The 17394-nt window shown below is 53.4% G+C and overlaps 3 non-coding genes across 3 annotated transcripts; all 3 read right to left on the reverse strand.

The window, feature by feature from the left end:
* Nucleotides 1-5409: 5409 nt before the first annotated feature.
* Nucleotides 5410-5526, reverse strand: LOC133105936 (U5 spliceosomal RNA). The gene has a single exon (XR_009704121.1). It is a non-coding gene; the product is annotated as a U5 spliceosomal RNA (small nuclear RNA).
* A 332-nt stretch (nucleotides 5527-5858) lies between these two features.
* On the reverse strand, nucleotides 5859-6056 carry LOC133106492 (U2 spliceosomal RNA). Its single transcript, XR_009704516.1, has one exon. It is a non-coding gene; the product is annotated as a U2 spliceosomal RNA (small nuclear RNA).
* A 7743-nt stretch (nucleotides 6057-13799) lies between these two features.
* Nucleotides 13800-13990, reverse strand: LOC133106182 (U2 spliceosomal RNA). The gene has a single exon (XR_009704353.1). It is a non-coding gene; the product is annotated as a U2 spliceosomal RNA (small nuclear RNA).
* Nucleotides 13991-17394: the final 3404 nt, after the last annotated feature.

Below are 17394 nucleotides of genomic sequence, written 5' to 3' on the forward strand. Positions count from 1 at the left end.
CATAGACAGTGGCGGACCGACTCCTCCTCTTCACACCTGGGCCAAGGGCACTCTGCAGTCCTGGCCAGTCTCCGGGCATGCAGCACTCCTTGGACCGGGAGGACCCCATGCGCCGCCAGCCAGGCCAGGTCTCTATGACGGTGCAGCAGATCTGGGTGGGCCACAGCGTTCCAAACTTCTTCCGGCTGGCCTACTGCCAGCTCACGCACCTGGCTCACCGGATCCCTACCCTGCACAAAGGACAGGAGAGACTTGTGGTTAGTTAAAACCCCCGCTCCCACCCCTTCCAACCCCATCTTCTTTAAAAAGGCCTTCATATTCATATACCCTCCCACCATTTTAAAAGCCAAGGGCACCGTTAAAGGCACCCTCACCACCCCAATGCTTCTAAAATAGGCCCCGCTAAAAAACTTGACAAAAAAGGACGCTTTACATGACAAGGACAGACACAAGGACACCTGCAGCGCCACAAAGTGGCACCACAACACAGTGTAAAAGTCCAGAACCCCCTTCCCACCCTTCTCTGGTTCCTTCTTCACCACCGTTCTGGGCAACCGCTCCCATTTTGTGCCCCATAAAAAATAAAACACAGCACGATCAAGACGAGACAACACGGCACGAGACGGCACAAACACAACACTCACAAACAGCCACAAGGGTAAAATCACTGATTTTAAAATGAGTATTTTGCCCTCCAGCGATAGTTCCCTCAGTCTCCAAAACCCCAGCCGTTTTTCCGTTGTTTTTAAAATCCCCTCCCAGTTCCCATCCCCACGTCCGTCAGCATTAAAATGGACCCCGAGGATTCTCACTTGGTCAGGTCTTGCCGTCATTGGCATTCCAGAGAGCTCAGTCTCTGTCCAACGTCCGTACAGTTTTAAGTCGCACTTGTCCTTGTTAAGTTTTGCCCCTGAGGCCCTCCCAAACCACACTGTCCTGTCAACAGTCCGGTCAATGGAAGGCTGGTCAGTGCAAAGTACGGTCACGTCGTCCATGTATAAAATGCAGCGGGCCTCCTGCCCACCGCTCCCTGGAATGCCCAGCCCTGATATCCGGGTATCCCTTCTCAACACTTGTGCCAGTGGCTCTATACAGCACACAAACAGAAGTGGCGATAACGGACAGCCCTGGCGGACACCGCAGCGGACATCTACTGCCTTGGAGAGGACCCCGTTCACCAGGATTCTGCTTCTAATCCCCGTGTACAGAAGCCCCACCCGTGCTATGAACCCCGCCGAAAAGCCCATTTTCCCCAGCACCTTGAACAGGTACTGGTGCGAGACTCGATCGAACGCCTTTTCAAAATCTAAATTTAGTACGGCGAGCCGAATGTTTCTGTCTCTCGCAAAACAGATGGCGTCTCTTACCAGTACGAGGCTGTCAGTGATCCTCCTTCCAGCCACAGCACAAGTTTGATCCGGGTGGATCACGTCAGGTAAAACCGTCCTCATCCTCAGGGTTAAAATCTTACTCAAGAGTTTAAAATCGAAATTTAAAAGGGTGATCGGGCGCCAATTCTTTATATCGTGCCTCTCTCCTTTCTTAAAAATTAGTGTGACCACCCCCTCTCTAAAACTCTTAGGTAAAATTTTAAAATTGTCAAATTCGTTAAAAATATTTAAAAGATCTGATTCTAATAAATACCAAAATTTTCCATAAAATTCCTGTGGCAGCCCATCTAGGCCAGGTGCTTTGCCTTTTTTAAAAGACTTGAAACTGCGTGTTATCTCTTCCCTCCCAATTCCTCCTTCCAAAATGCCGCTATCCTCCACCACCCCCTCTATAAAATTTAGCACCTCCCCCGTCCTTTCCTCCTCTACCTCCTTTTCCCTAAATAAATTACCATAAAAACCCTCCACCACCCTTAGCATGCCATCTGTATCTGTATTTAAAACTCCATCTTCTCCCTTCAGACCTTTCATTAAAATATTCCTTGATAAAATCTTTTTAAAAAAGAATCGAGTACATTTTTCTCCCTCCTCTATCTCCTTTTCTCTACTGCTAAAAATGATGCTTTGGCATTTCTTCTCCATTAAAATCTCCATCTCTCTTTTGACCTCTTTATATTCTTCTTTAAAATCAAACCCCATATTTATTAAATTCCCGTATCTATTTAACCTTTTTTGTAGTCCCACCCACACCCTCCTCTCCTTTGCTTTTTCCTCCCTCCCCTGCTTAATAAAAAATCCCTTTATTTGTTTTTTTACCCACTCCCACCACTCAGCCCGGGTCTCATAAAAACATTGGAGGGTCCGCCATTCTTCATACACTTCATTAAAAGCCATCACTACTGCCGGGTCCTCCAACAACCGGCAGTTCAGTTTCCATATTCCCCTGCCGACTGCTACACCTGACTTCACAGCCAGGGAGCAGCACAACAGGGAATGGTCTGAGTAGAATACCGGGCTCAGAGACGATGCCAGACCAGCAAAACCCCTGGCAAAGAGGAAGTCAATCCTCGATGCTCGGGATCCATCACTCGTGCGCCAGGTAAAACCCTCCTGCCCCGGGTTAAGTGCAGAATAAATATCAGTGAGTTTAAAATCCTTTATTAAATTATTCAAATAAAAGGACGTTTTGTCCATTTTAAAATCGTCCCCTGCTCCCCTCCGCCCAGCCCTGTTTAAAACGCAATTAAAATCCCCAACCAATAGCAGAGGAGCTCTCCCTAAAAGATATGTGGGGAGCTCCTGAAGGAGCTCCCAGCGCTCCTGCTTCCCCTGCGGGCAATAAATATTCACGAGGTTAAAAGTCGTTTCATTAAAAGAGAGAGATACTGTTAAAACTCTGCCTGTTCTCACCACTGTGCTCCCCTTCACCTCAATGTTTCTGTTCTTCACCAGCACTGCCACACCATCCGCCCGATTGGAGTGGGAGCCGCTCCAGAGAGACGGCCCCTGCTGCCATAGGTCCTCCCACATCCTGTAGGAGGAGCGATATGGCAGCCCACACTCCTGTAGGCAAATCACATCTGCTTGCACACTTTCCAAAGCACACAACACAGATCTTGCCCTCTTTAATGTCCTCACGCTGCACACATTAATGGTTGCCACCGTGAGGGGCATGTGCTGGGAAGCCATTTTTAAATTCAGAAGTGAGGGTTAGAACAGGCAGAAAAAATTAAAAACACCACGAAGTTAAAAGAAATGCCATACTCACCATCACTTTAAAACCCCACCGCCACCTGCTGGTGACCCAGCAGATGACGATGGTTCTGTCTCGGAGATATAGGGGGCCTGGTTTTGTCCTTGCTCTGGGTATATTGGGGAGGAGCCCGATGACCCGCTGTCTGACAGCCCAGCCATCAAGCCCCACCTCTCCCTCACCCCCCTTTTCTTTCTTTCCACCCCTTCCGTTCCAGTCTCTGCACCTCTTTTGCGGACCATTCCTTCCACCAACATTTCCTCATCACTCTCCCCCTCTGTTACAGTCTCCATGAAGACTGCGTCAGAGTCGGAGTCAGAGTACAGAGACTCGACGGGTTCACAGGCCCTTTCTTTCTCCCTGTTCTCCCCCTCCTTCACTTCCACCTCCTCACCTGCACCTTCTTTCCCGGCCACGCCCACACTCATTCCCTCATTAACCTTCACATTCACTCCCCCTGCCTCTCCCTCGTTCTCTCTCACATTCTCACCAGCGCCCTTTCCACCAGCCGCGCCCACGCTCGTTCCCTCATTTGCTCCCCCATTCTCACCTGCACTCTTCCCCCCAGCCACGCCCACACTCATTCCCTCGTTTGTGCACACATTCACTCCACCTGGCTCTCCCTCATTCTCTCCCACATTCTCCCTCACTCCACTCGTTCCAGCCACACCCTGACCACCATTTCCACCTTCTGCCCCTTCCTGGGCTTCCTCACCCTTTCCCTCTTCCTTCTCCTCCTGCTCCTTCCTCATGGCCTCCCCCTCCTCCCGCTGCCTCTCCCGGGCGTCAGCCCTCGCCTGCTTGGCCCTGTTCGCGTAGGAATCAGGGCAATCTCTGAACAGGTGGTCTGAAGACCTGCAGAGATTGCACCTGATTCCATTTACGCACTCAGCCGCGAGATGCCCCACCTCCCTGCACCTGTTACAAAAAACGACTTGGCAGGCCTCTGCCAAATGGCCATAGGCCCCACACTTTCTGCAGAGTTTTGGCTGGCCTTGGTAGAAGACCAGCCCCCTGTTCTCCCCCAGAACAATTAGGGAGGGCAGATGCCTTAACCCCCCATATCCATTTTTGTCCTCCACCAATTTTACAGGGACCTTCCAACTCCCAGTCCAAATTCCATCTACATCCATTATTTTCTGGCCTGGCCCCCTAACCAGGCAGTAGTTCCTTAACCAGGCTACCAGGTCTTCCGACTCCACCGTCTCATTATACATTTTGAACACAATGTATTTAACCGAGTCATCTGTGAGCCTCTCAATGTCGAACATTGAGAAGCTCTCTTTAATGTTTTCGATTGAGTTCCAGAAGGAACCCAACAGCTGAGGGGTGCGGAAGCTTACGTCAAAGCCCCGACCCCTCGGGAGCACAACCAAACAGTTTATGTCTCCTGGCACAAACTTTAAGGCTCCCATGAGAAGCTTCCTGGAGAAGTCCAAACGGGACATCTCCAGGAGCTTCCCTTCCTTCTCCTTTAAGGAGAAACGCACACAGCAGTGCCTCCGGGCGCCGACCCTAGCAGCCGCCATCCCGGATACGCCACCACACAAACACTAAACCACACTACAAACAATTAAACACAGACCTCCAACAACCACTGAACCAAAGAAAAGCAAGCCCAAAAAGGGCCTTACCCTCCCGGAGGACCCCCTCACTCCTCCTCTCCGGTTGGGCTCTTAACACAATCTACACACAAAAAAAGACACAAGCAACACAAGCAACAAAAAGGTAACTATTATTTACTTACTTTTTTTTTTTTGAGCGTGACAAGACTCTTCTCCCACCAACCAACGATTCGACCGCCTATCTTAGCCAAAAGGCCGAGAAGCGATAACCGCACACTGGCCCCTGCCGACGGCGCCCTCCCGGTGGCCCCGGACCGCGCTCGGGGGAAGACGCCACCTGGCCCAGGAGCCGGCCCCCCTCCCCGCCTTCCCAAGAACCCTGCGCACGCACTGACTGGCCGGTCGGCGAGCTACCGTAACGACCGGACTCAGCTGGCTCCTCCCACCAAGATCCACTGTCCTCCACTGGCAGGCACAGCCGCCAAAAACACTCGACACATACCGAGTACGCTGTTACGTACTTACTACCGAGTTACTTACTGAATAGCCGCTCTCTAGGCAGCGACCAAAGCTATTTAGCGAGCGGGGCATCGATCGAACGCGGCAAGCAGGCGATAAGCCAGAAACGAGCAAGTCGGCGACTCGCAAGCAACCCGCATACCTGTCGCACATTGCCGTCTGTCCTTAAACCGTTCGAAGTTGCCCCGCCCTGTGGACGGAGCATCCAAAAATAGCACAAACTCAGGTGCGTTCCTCTCCACGGAAATCTTTAGTAAAAGGCGAAAGATTTGTGCGTGCTGAAGAGAAACCCGAGCGAAATGTGACCTTTCAGCGCACCAGGCGCCTCCGGCCCCCTTCCCAGCCACTCCCACTGACCCGGGGTTGCCACTGCCGCCAGCCGGCCGGCCGGACAGACAATCCGAGAGGGAAGGTGGGAAAAGCGAGACAGCGCAATGACAACAAACAGTTACGTCCCGCACAGAAAACTACATCATTTTGCTAAAAAACAGAGGCAAGCACACTTACAACAAGGGCACATATTCACCCTATTTACAACACAATTTACATACATACAAAAAAAACAAACAAACAAACAAAAAGGGGGAAGAACAGGGCAACAAAACACAACCTTTTTTTGCACAAAACTTGGAGAGGCGCACCGTTCCCGAACGCACTGCAATAACGGGTCGATGCTTGAAGCGGACGGAGCAAGCTCCTTCTCCGACTCCCTGTGCCAAAAATCCGTTTAATATATAGTCCCCTGATAGGGGACGTATCAGATATTAAACTGATAAGAACAGATTTTTTTTTTTTTTTTTTTTGTGGTGAAGCTCAAAGTCAAGGCATTAGCGTTGGCTAAGAGTTTTACCTTTTTATTATTAAATCTACTCTAAACAAGCCTATTCACATATGTACAACAACGCCGTTGTCCGAATCAAAATCCAAATCAATCCATATCCAAATCCAATTTCCAGTAGCAATAAATCCAATCAGATAACCCCGAAGGGTACAATTCAAGCCCCCGAAGGGTTCAATTCAGGCCCCGAAGGGTACATTTCTAACCCCGAAGGGTACTAGTCTATCAGGGGGAACCTAAAAAACCCCCGATCGCTCCTCACCACCAGGCCGAAGCCTGGCTTGAGAGCAGGTGGAGTACGCTCCAGACCTCCGGCAGAGACCCTAGGGGATCCATGAACCATCATGGATCTTACCCTTGATCTTAGCCAAAAGGCCGAGAAGCGATAACCGCACACTGGCCCCTGCCGACGGCGCCCTCCCGGTGGCCCCGGACCGCGCTCGGGGGAAGACGCCACCTGGCCCAGGAGCCGGCCCCCCTCCCCGCCTTCCCAAGAACCCTGCGCACGCACTGACTGGCCGGTCGGCGAGCTACCGTAACGACCGGACTCAGCTGGCTCCTCCCACCAAGATCCACTGTCCTCCACTGGCAGGCACAGCCGCCAAAAACACTCGACACATACCGAGTACGCTGTTACGTACTTACTACCGAGTTACTTACTGAATAGCCGCTCTCTAGGCAGCGACCAAAGCTATTTAGCGAGCGGGGCATCGATCGAACGCGGCAAGCAGGCGATAAGCCAGAAACGAGCAAGTCGGCGACTCGCAAGCAACCCGCATACCTGTCGCACATTGCCGTCTGTCCTTAAACCGTTCGAAGTTGCCCCGCCCTGTGGACGGAGCATCCAAAAATAGCACAAACTCAGGTGCGTTCCTCTCCACGGAAATCTTTAGTAAAATGTGGTTTTATTGGTTTTTTTACATTTCTTTACATTTTAAAATTCTTTTTCTTTTTTTTTTTTAAAACACACTAATTAACACAAAATAATCATTTAATCAAGAACTTAAACTAATGAAACAAAGACATCAAAGGAATGAAAACAAACTTAAAGAGAGAGTGATTACAAAATATTCCAAAGAGACCTTACAGAACTTAACAAAATCAATTTCAACAATAAAGAAACTAAAGTGAATTAAAAGACGAGAAGAATAGTAAAGAAAGAGTCCATTCCGCTCAGGTTTGGTTATCCCGAGAGGCTTCTGTGTCCCTTCTGTGTCCCTTGGGGGGGTGGACTATATGATGAATTCTTTCCAGTGGTCCACCCCCCACTTCTCTCTCGCCAGGTTCTTGTTAGTGCGGATGTCCACCAGAATGCCGTCCTGGAGGAGGTTTTGGATCCTCCTCCGGAGAGTGATCAGGTCTACAGATGTTTTCTGGTAGACCTTGATGTTCCTCGTCTCCCACAGGACCTGCTTCACTGTGTTGATGATCCTCCACTGACGCTGGAGCACGGTGGTCTTGCATCCCCCCGGCGGACCGTAGAGGATGCCCTCAGCCATCAGGGAGGACCTCGGCAGGAACCTGCTTAGGGAGACAGAGGAACAAACAAGGCCCCAGACCCGCCTGGCCACGGAGCACTCCCAGAACAGGTGGTGAATGTGTTCTGAGTCAGTGCATCCGTGGGGGCAGCGTTCAGTCAGGGCTAAGTGCCGGCGATACATAAATGTTCTAGTGGGGAGACACCTATGGGCTGTCATCCAGGCAATGTCTTTTTGTTTGTTTGTGAGACACTTGTGTGTCACATTTGCCCAGATGACTTGCGGGTCCAGGTCTGGCCCCCCCCTCGGGAGCGTTACTGTTTGGCCAGATCTTAAATGAGCCATAATCATTTTATAGCTCCACGAGGTTAGGCCAGCCCTGGGCAGACCCGTCCTGTAGGCAAAGTCCTTCAGGGCTCGGTAGACATAGGGGGGGTCCCAGCTGTAGGGTATGGTGAGGTCCAGCACACCCAAGCCCATTGCTCTAAGGAAGGGGGTGGCATAGTACCTGGCAAAGGTACCAGAGGCCTTACCCACCTTCCCTGCATTCTGGACAAGGGTGGCCAGACCCTGCACCATAATGATGTTCACAATGTCTGGGACCCCCCGCCCCCCATTCCGCTCCTCTTTGAGGAGGGTGACGCGTTTAAGTTTTTCCATGGTGCTCCCCCAGACAAAGCGGAAAGCCATCCGGGTGATTAGCTTCCCGGTGGCTTTGTCTGGGGGAAACACCCTCCCCACATAGAGCAGAATGGGTAGGACAATTGCCTTCAGGACAAGGATCTTACCCGCCATGGTCAAGTGCCGTGCACTCCAGCTCCTGATTTTATTTTGGACGTGGCGGAGGGCTCCCTCCCAGCTGGTTCTCCCTCCTCCGTCAGCCTGGAAGGTCACCCCCAGGAGCTTGATGGTATTCCTACGCACAGGGAAGGAAACGGTCAGCTCCTCACTCCAATGTGGAGACAGAAACAGTTCACTCTTGTCCCTGTTGACCAGGGCGCCAGTGGCCACACAGAAGTCGTCCAACACCTTGGTGGCACAAGCGATAGAACGACTATCTGTGGCGACGATGGCAATGTCGTCCATGTACGCCATCACCTTTAGCCGTTCCCCCCCCGCTCCAGGGAGTGGATAGCCCACCACCCCTGGATTGGCCCTGATGGCCTGGAGGAACGGTTCCAGGTAGATGACGTACAGGAGAGATGCTAGAGGGCACCCCTGCCTGACGCCAGACCTGACATCAAACGGGGCAGAGGGCTGTCGATTGACAACCACTCTGCCCGTTATGTCTGTCAGAATGATTTTTGTCCAGCGCAGGAGGGGGCCAGGAATGTTCATTTTCTCTAGCACTCTCTCCAAGCACACATGACTCACCCGGTCAAATGCCTTCTCTTGATCAAGACTGAGAAGGCACAAGGGGGACCTCCGCTCCCCGGAGTGGATGATTAGATCCCTCGCGAGGAGCAGGTTGTCATTTATGGACCTCCCCTGCACGCTGCAGGTCTGGTCCGGTCCGATCACCGATGTTATCAGGCCTTGGAACCTCCCCATCAGCGCCTTCGCCATGATCTTATAATCGACTGAGAGGAGGTTGATCGGCCGCCAGTTGCGGAGGTCCTTCAGGTCCCCCTTCTTTGGGACAAGAGCTACTGAGCTCTGTCTCAGTGAGGCGCCTAACCGCCCCTCCCTGTACGCAGCCCTGAACACTTCCGCCACGTCCCCCTTCAGGAGATCCCAGTGAGCCTGGTAAAACTCAGCTGGGATTCCGTCAGGGCCCGGAGCTTTATGTGTATTCAGGGAGTGCACGGCCCTGGTGAGCTCCTCAGTGCTCAACTCCGCCTCCATCTGCTCATCTCCCAGGCGTCTGTCCAGGCAGCCCAGGAAGGTGTCCATGAGAGCCCCGTCTGAGGGCCTCTCACTGTAAAGGCCCTCGTAGAACTCCCTGGCCACCTCCCGGACCTCCGCCTCTTCAGACACCACCACACCTCTGCTGTTATAGAGAGACAAGATGTTATTCGTCTTGGTTCGTGCCCTGCGGAAGAAGAACCGCGTGCACTTCTCATCCTCCTGGAGGCCCTGGAGTTTGGAGCGGAAGGTCTGTTTCTTCCGCTCTTCCCGGTAGAGGGTGGTGAGGCTCTGCCGAGCTTGTGCGATTTCGCTGCCAACATCCAGGCCTCGGGACTGGAGGAGGCTTAGTCTTTGGAGGGCAGCATTGTGGCGTTCAAAAACTGCCCTCCCTTCCTTCGCCTTCCTCCGCCCGACTGCCCGGAAGTAGCCCCGCACTCGCTCCTTCACCATCTCCCACCACTCCACCGGGGAGTCAAAGAGATGTTTCAGACTCACCCACTCCAGGTATCTTCTCGAGAAGGAGAGACGCACCTGGGGGTCTTGGAGATGGCTGATATTCATCCGCCAGAGCCCCTTACCCACGGTTATAGATTTCTCCCAGACCAGGGACACGGTTACCATGTGGTGGTCCGAGAAGTGCACCGCCTTGGTGGAATAGCTGTGCACCCTCAGGCCTGGGGAGAGCAGAAACATGTCAATTCTGGATGAGGAGGAGCCAGAGGAGTTCACAAAAGTGTGTTGGGGAGGAGAGGCGCCCCCGGCGTCGCAGAGGGAGAAATCCTCGATGAGGGACCGCAGCAGGGTGCCGGAGCGATCCGGCCTTGGTTTGCTGCGGTCCTCATCTCTTAAAACACAGTTGAAATCTCCCCCTACGACGACGGGCATCGTGCAGTGTAACAGTGGTGGTAGTTTAGTGAATAGGGAGACTCTCTCGGCCACGCTGGTGGGACCGTACACGTTGATGACCCTGAGTGGGGAACCCCCGACCTCGAGATCGGTGACGAGGATTCGCCCACTCTCCACAATGCTGTGTGCTGTTATTTTTGCATAGGGATTTTTCATCAACGTGCCGACCCCATCAGCTCTGGCGATGTTTGAGCCAGACCAGAGAGAGTCTCCCATTCTCCATTCCTCCCCCAGAACGCCATCCCACTCCCGAAACGGAATCCCACATTCCTGGAGCAGGACGACGTCTGAGGGGATCTGTGATAGAATGGAGAAAACGGTGGTGCGTTTATCGGGGTGTCTGATACTTCGGGTGTTAAGTGTGGTGAGTGTGAAGTTGAATGCCATGATATTTATTGTTTTTGTGTATCTGGTGATCCAGTATGGCTGTTAGCCATATTCTGACAAATTTGGTTGATTGTGTTGAAAATTGTATCCGGGTTATTGTGGCGCCTACTCACCCCCTGACCATGTTCTCCCATGGGTCTCCCCTCCTGACTGCCTGGGAGGTTCCGTCCTGGAGAGGTGGGGGTGGTTGTTTTTGCCCCAGGCCTCCCCCCAGGGCCTAGGAGGGCCTGGGAGGAGGGGGATGTTGTCGCCTCCCTTTGAGAGTCCGGACCGGGGGCTGGCTGGTCCCTAATAGAGTGGGGGTGAAGTGTGCCGATGTTTTGTAGGTTTTCCTTGTAATGTACTGATTTTAGTGGATGGGTGGGAGGTTTGGGAAGGGTATTGGGCCTGGCGAAAGATTTGGGACTGTGTACCGGTTTTTTGTTTGATTGTACTGTTTGTCTTTTGGCGTTGATCGGTTGGCGTGTTATTGCTGGGTTTGGAGGCTGGCTGGGTGTATTTTGCGGTTTAGCTGTTGTGGGTGATCGAATTCTTTTCCCTTTCCGTTTAGGTTTTTGCCACGGGGTAATGGAATTTGAGTCTGATTCTGCAGATGAGGAGTCTGACCCCTCCACCACAATGGGGGTGTCAGAGTCAGGCTCCTCTTTTACTGTGATGACAGAGGGTTGGGTAACAGGGGGTGCTGTTGAGGTGGGGATTGCCGGTGTTGTGCTGCAGGGAAGGGTTAGCAGTGTTTGTGTTGTGGGGGTTAGGCTGTCAGGCTGGGGCAAAGGGGGAGTGGGTGCTCTAATGCGTGGTGTGGGGGTAGGGTGGGGTGGGGGAGGGGGGGCAGTCATTGACGGTGGTGGGGGCGCGGTGCTCCGGGCCCTGTTCGCGTACGAGAGGGGGCAATCCCGGAATAGATGCCCCCTCACCCCGCAAAGATTACAGGGCCTCGGGTCACGGCACGCCCTGGTCTCGTGCTCGCCGCCACACGACTTGCACTTGACCACTGTGCAGGCTGCGGCCAAGTGACCTAACTCGCCACAGTTCCTGCACAGCTTGGGCATGCCGTAATAAAACACCACGCCCCGGTGTCTCCCCAGCGTAATGGTGCTGGGGATGTGACATACCCCCCCCACTGCAGAGGGGTCAGGCTTGAGCTGGACCAGCCATTTCCTGGCCCCGGTCCAGACTCCATCCTCATCCAGGACCCTCCTGGCTTCAGATTTAACTTGGCCATACCTGCCCAACCACGTACTCACATCGTGGTCCTGTACAGTTTCATTAAAAAACTGCACAGTGACCACTTTGCTTTCCGTGTCGGACAGGGGCTCAACTTGAAAGTTGTTAAGGGGAGACCTGTCCTTCCCCTCTCTATAGAGGTTCCAGAACCTCTCCAGGACATTAGCGTTTTTAAAGCTAATTTCAAAAATGTCAGCGTTACCTGGAACCTTCACCAGGCAGTTCAGGTCGCCTGGCACGAAGCCCATGGCTCGCTGAAGCACTGCCCGGCTAAACTCCAGGCGGGTCATACCTGTCACTCTCCTCTGGCTGTTGGCTGTTGGGGCAGCAGCATTGGTTCCCCCCCTAGTGGACGCTGGCTCGGTGGCGCCCTCCACAGCTGCGCCATTCGCCCCGTGCTCCACCAGGGGGCCTACCCTGTCGCTGCTGCCCCCCTCTCCGCTGTTCAGGAGGGTTAGCCGGACGGCATTGTGGCGCCGCACACCTGGCTGAGCCGCCGTCGCCATTCCTGCTGGGGGCCGGAGTCCAGCTGTAGGCATAGAACAGAGAAACGCCTGAGGTTGATGGCCTGTCCCAGGGGGACCGAACATGCAAGGGGGGCCGATGGTTCAGCTCCCCTGCCGCTAGTGAACCTCCCTTCCAGTGGGGAGCGCCAAGCGTTGGTCCGGTACACAGTGAGCAGGTCCGGATCCAAAGGGCGCCGCCGTCTTCTGGGGGGAGGTCCACGGATCCCCCTTTCTGCCTGCTCCGCACGCCTCGTCCTCCGGAGGGGTTCCGCTGGATCTGCTGCAGGGCCTGAAAAACCAGAGGCAGAGAGAGCAACCGGCGAAGGCCCAGCAAGGCTGGTACAGGCCCGGAGAGCAGCCCTTCCGGGCGTTCTCTCCGGGCAGCTCTTGTACTCGCCTCTGGCTTCCGGCAGAAAAGCGTTCTGCAGCAGTGGAGCTCGTCCTCCGGATGGCGGGAGTCTTCTGGCAGGGTGGCCTCCAGGCGAGTCTCTGCCTCCGCTGGCTGGCTCTCGAGGATCCTCGTCGCCGCCTCAGTCCAGGAAAGGATGGTGGAGTCCCGGGTTTCCTGGCTGGCTCTCTGGATCCTCGAGGCTCCTCCGGGTCCGGCTCCCTCTGGTGGCAGGCTCTGGCAACGGCAGCTCCCTCCGCAGTTCCTGGATCAGCTCCCTCGCTCCTTCTCTCCAGCCACCTGGTTGGTTCCTCCCAACAGGCCCTGGGGTACCTGGAGGTCAGAGAGGGCCGCGGTCAAGCCACTGGTACTCTCTCCTCGCTCCAGGTACAGCTGTTCCGGGGGTGGTCCGTGAACTGCGAGCCCGCACCAGCCGCGGTCAAGCCACGTACTGGGAACGGAACTCGCAGCCCGTCAGGTTAGGAGGAAAAACCAGGTGGAAAAAAGAGAGGGGCGAAGGAGCCAAGAAAGGGAGGAAAAAGGAGAGAAAGAAGGGACACAAGCTCTGAGAAGCCTCTCGAGAACAGCCGAAAACCCCTTGTCTACCACTAGCAAGCCAGTGGTAGGCAACAGGTTAATTCGTGCTGAAGAGAAACCCGAGCGAAATGTGACCTTTCAGCGCACCAGGCGCCTCCGGCCCCCTTCCCAGCCACTCCCACTGACCCGGGGTTGCCACTGCCGCCAGCCGGCCGGCCGGACAGACAATCCGAGAGGGAAGGTGGGAAAAGCGAGACAGCGCAATGACAACAAACAGTTACGTCCCGCACAGAAAACTACATCATTTTGCTAAAAAACAGAGGCAAGCACACTTACAACAAGGGCACATATTCACCCTATTTACAACACAATTTACATACATACAAAAAAAACAAACAAACAAACAAAAAGGGGGAAGAACAGGGCAACAAAACACAACCTTTTTTTGCACAAAACTTGGAGAGGCGCACCGTTCCCGAACGCACTGCAATAACGGGTCGATGCTTGAAGCGGACGGAGCAAGCTCCTTCTCCGACTCCCTGTGCCAAAAATCCGTTTAATATATAGTCCCCTGATAGGGGACGTATCAGATATTAAACTGATAAGAACAGATACTACACTTGATCTTAGCCAAAAGGCCGAGAAGCGATAACCGCACACTGGCCCCTGCCGACGGCGCCCTCCCGGTGGCCCCGGACCGCGCTCGGGGGAAGACGCCACCTGGCCCAGGAGCCGGCCCCCCTCCCCGCCTTCCCAAGAACCCTGCGCACGCACTGACTGGCCGGTCGGCGAGCTACCGTAACGACCGGACTCAGCTGGCTCCTCCCACCAAGATCCACTGTCCTCCACTGGCAGGCACAGCCGCCAAAAACACTCGACACATACCGAGTACGCTGTTACGTACTTACTACCGAGTTACTTACTGAATAGCCGCTCTCTAGGCAGCGACCAAAGCTATTTAGCGAGCGGGGCATCGATCGAACGCGGCAAGCAGGCGATAAGCCAGAAACGAGCAAGTCGGCGACTCGCAAGCAACCCGCATACCTGTCGCACATTGCCGTCTGTCCTTAAACCGTTCGAAGTTGCCCCGCCCTGTGGACGGAGCATCCAAAAATAGCACAAACTCAGGTGCGTTCCTCTCCACGGAAATCTTTAGTAAAAGGTAGTTTTATTGGTTTTCATAAATTTCTTAACAATTTTAAATTTTTCCTTTTTTTTTAAAACACACTCAATAACACAAACAAAATTTTTTTAAACACACACTTAAACCATAAGGAACAGAGACATCAGAATAAATGAATAACACATTTTCAAAAAAGTGATTCAAAAAATGTTCACAAAAACACAGAATATCCAAAAAATCACTATATAATTCAAAGAAGACAAAAAGTGAGTTAAAAGACAAAGCAATGAGGAAAAAAGAAAGTCCATTTCGCTCAGGTTTGCTGTCCCGAGAGGCTTCTGTGTCCCTTGGAGGGGGGGGTGGACTAGATGATGAATTCTTTCCAGTGGTCCACCCCCCACTTCTCTCTCGCCAGGTTCTTGTTCGTGTGCATGTCCACCAGAATGCCGTCCTGGAGGAGGTTTTGAATCCTCCTCCGGAGAGTGACCAGGTCTACAGCTGTTTTCTGGTAGACCTTGATGTTCCTCGTCTCCCACAGGACCTGCTTCACGGTGTTGATGATCCTCCACTGACGCTGGAGCACGGTGGACTTGCATCCCCCCGGCGGACCGTAGAGGACGCCCTCAGCCATCAGGGAGGATCTTGGCAGGAACCTGCTTAGGGAGACAGAGGAACAAACAAGGCCCCAGACCCGCCTGGCCACGGAGCACTCCCAGAACAGGTGGTGGATGTGTTCTGAGTCAGTGCATCCGTGGGGGCAGCGCTCGGTGAGGGCTAAGTGCCGGCGGTACATAAACGTTCGTGTGGGGAGACACCTATGGGCTGTCATCCAGGCAATGTCTTTTTGTTTGTTTGTAAGACATTTGTGTGTTACATTTGCCCAGATGACTTGCGGGTCCAGGTCTGGCCCCCCCCTCGGGAGCGTTACAATTTCTCCAGATCTTAAATGAGCCATAATCATTTTATAGCTCCACGAGGTTAGGCCAGCCCTGGGCAGACCCGTCCTGTAGGCAAAGTCCTTCAGGGCTCGATAGACATAGGGGGGGTCCCAGCTATAGGGTATGGTGAGGTCCAGCACACCCAAGCCCATTGCTCTGAGGAAGGGGGTGGCATAGTACCTGGCAAAGGTACCAGAGGCCTTACCCACCTTCCCTGCATTCTGGACAAGGGTGGCCAGACCCTGCACCATGATGATGTTCACAATGTCTGGGACCCCCCGCCCCCCATTCCGCTCCTCTTTGAGGAGGGTGACGCGTTTAAGTTTTTCCATGGTGCTCCCCCAGACAAAGCGGAAAGCCATCCGGGTAATTAGCTTCCCGGTGGCTTTGTCTGGGGGAAACACCCTCCCCACATAGAGCAGAATGGGTAGGACAATTGCCTTCAGGACGAGGATCTTACCCGCCATGGTCAAGGGCCGTGCACTCCAGCTCCTGATTTTATTTTGGACGTGGCGGAGGGCTTCCTCCCAGCTGGTTCTCCCTCCTCCGTCAGCCTGGAAGGTCACCCCCAGGAGCTTGATGGTATTCCTACGCACAGGGAAGGAAACGGTCAGCTCCTCACTCCAATGTGGAGACAGAAACAGTTCACTCTTGTCCCTGTTGACCAGGGCGCCAGTGGCCACACAGAAGTCGTCCAACACCTTGGTGGCACAAGCGATAGAACGACTGTCTGTGGCGACGATGGCAATGTCGTCCATGTACGCCATCACCTTTAGCCGTTCCCCCCCCGCTCCAGGGAGTGGATAGCCCACCACCCCTGGATTGGCCCTAATGGCCTGGAGGAACGGTTCCAGGTAGATGACGTACAGGAGAGATGCTAGAGGGCACCCCTGCCTGACGCCAGACCTGACATCGAACGGGGCAGAGGGCTGTCGATTGACAACCACTCTGCCCGTTATGTCTGTCAGACAGATCTTTGTCCAGCGCAGGAGGGGGCCAGGAATGTTCATTTTCTCCAGCACTCTCTCCAAGCACACGTGACTCACCCGGTCAAATGCCTTCTCTTGATCGAGACTGAGAAGGCACAAGGGGGACCTCCGCTCCCCGGAGTGGATGATTAGATCCCTCGCGAGGAGCAGGTTGTCATTTATGGACCTCCCCTGCACGCTGCAGGTCTGGTCCGGTCCGATCACCGATGTTATCAGGCCTTGGAACCTCCCCATCAGCGCCTTCGCCATGATCTTATAATCGACTGAGAGGAGGTTGATCGGCCGCCAGTTGCGGAGGTCCTTCAGGTCCCCCTTCTTTGGGACAAGAGCTACTGAGCTCTGTCTCAGTGAGGCGCCTAACCGCCCCTCCCTGTACGCAGCCCTGAACACTTCCGCCACGTCCCCCTTCAGGAGATCCCAGTGAGCCTGGTAAAACTCAGCTGGGATTCCGTCAATCTTTAGTAAAAGGTAGTTTTATTGGTTTTTTTAAAATTCTTAACAATTTTAGATCTTTCCTTTTTTAAAACACACTCAATAACACAAACAAAATTTTTTTAAACACACACTTAAACCATAAGGAACAGAGACATCAGAATAAATGAATAACAAATTTTCAAAAAAGTGATTCAAAAAATGTTCTCAAAAACACAGAATATCCAAAAAAAACACTATGTAATTCAAAGAAAACAAAAGTGAATTAAAAGACAAAGCAGTAAGGAAAAAAGAAAGTCCATTTCGCTCAGGTTTGCTGTCCCGAGAGGCTTCTGTGTCCCTTGGGGGGGGGGGGGGGTGGACTAGATGATGAATTCTTTCCAATGGTCCACCCCCCACTTCTCTCTCGCCAGGTTCTTGTTCGTGTGCATGTCCACCAGAATGCCGTCCTGGAGGAGGTTTTGAATCCTCCTCCGGAGAGTGACCAGGTCTACAGCTGTTTTCTGGTAGACCTTGATGTTCCTCGTCTCCCACAGGACCTGCTTCACGGTGTTGATGATCCTCCACTGACG

Source organism: Conger conger, chromosome 12, assembly GCF_963514075.1.
Source record: "Conger conger chromosome 12, fConCon1.1, whole genome shotgun sequence".
Lineage (NCBI taxonomy): Eukaryota > Metazoa > Chordata > Actinopteri > Anguilliformes > Congridae > Conger > Conger conger.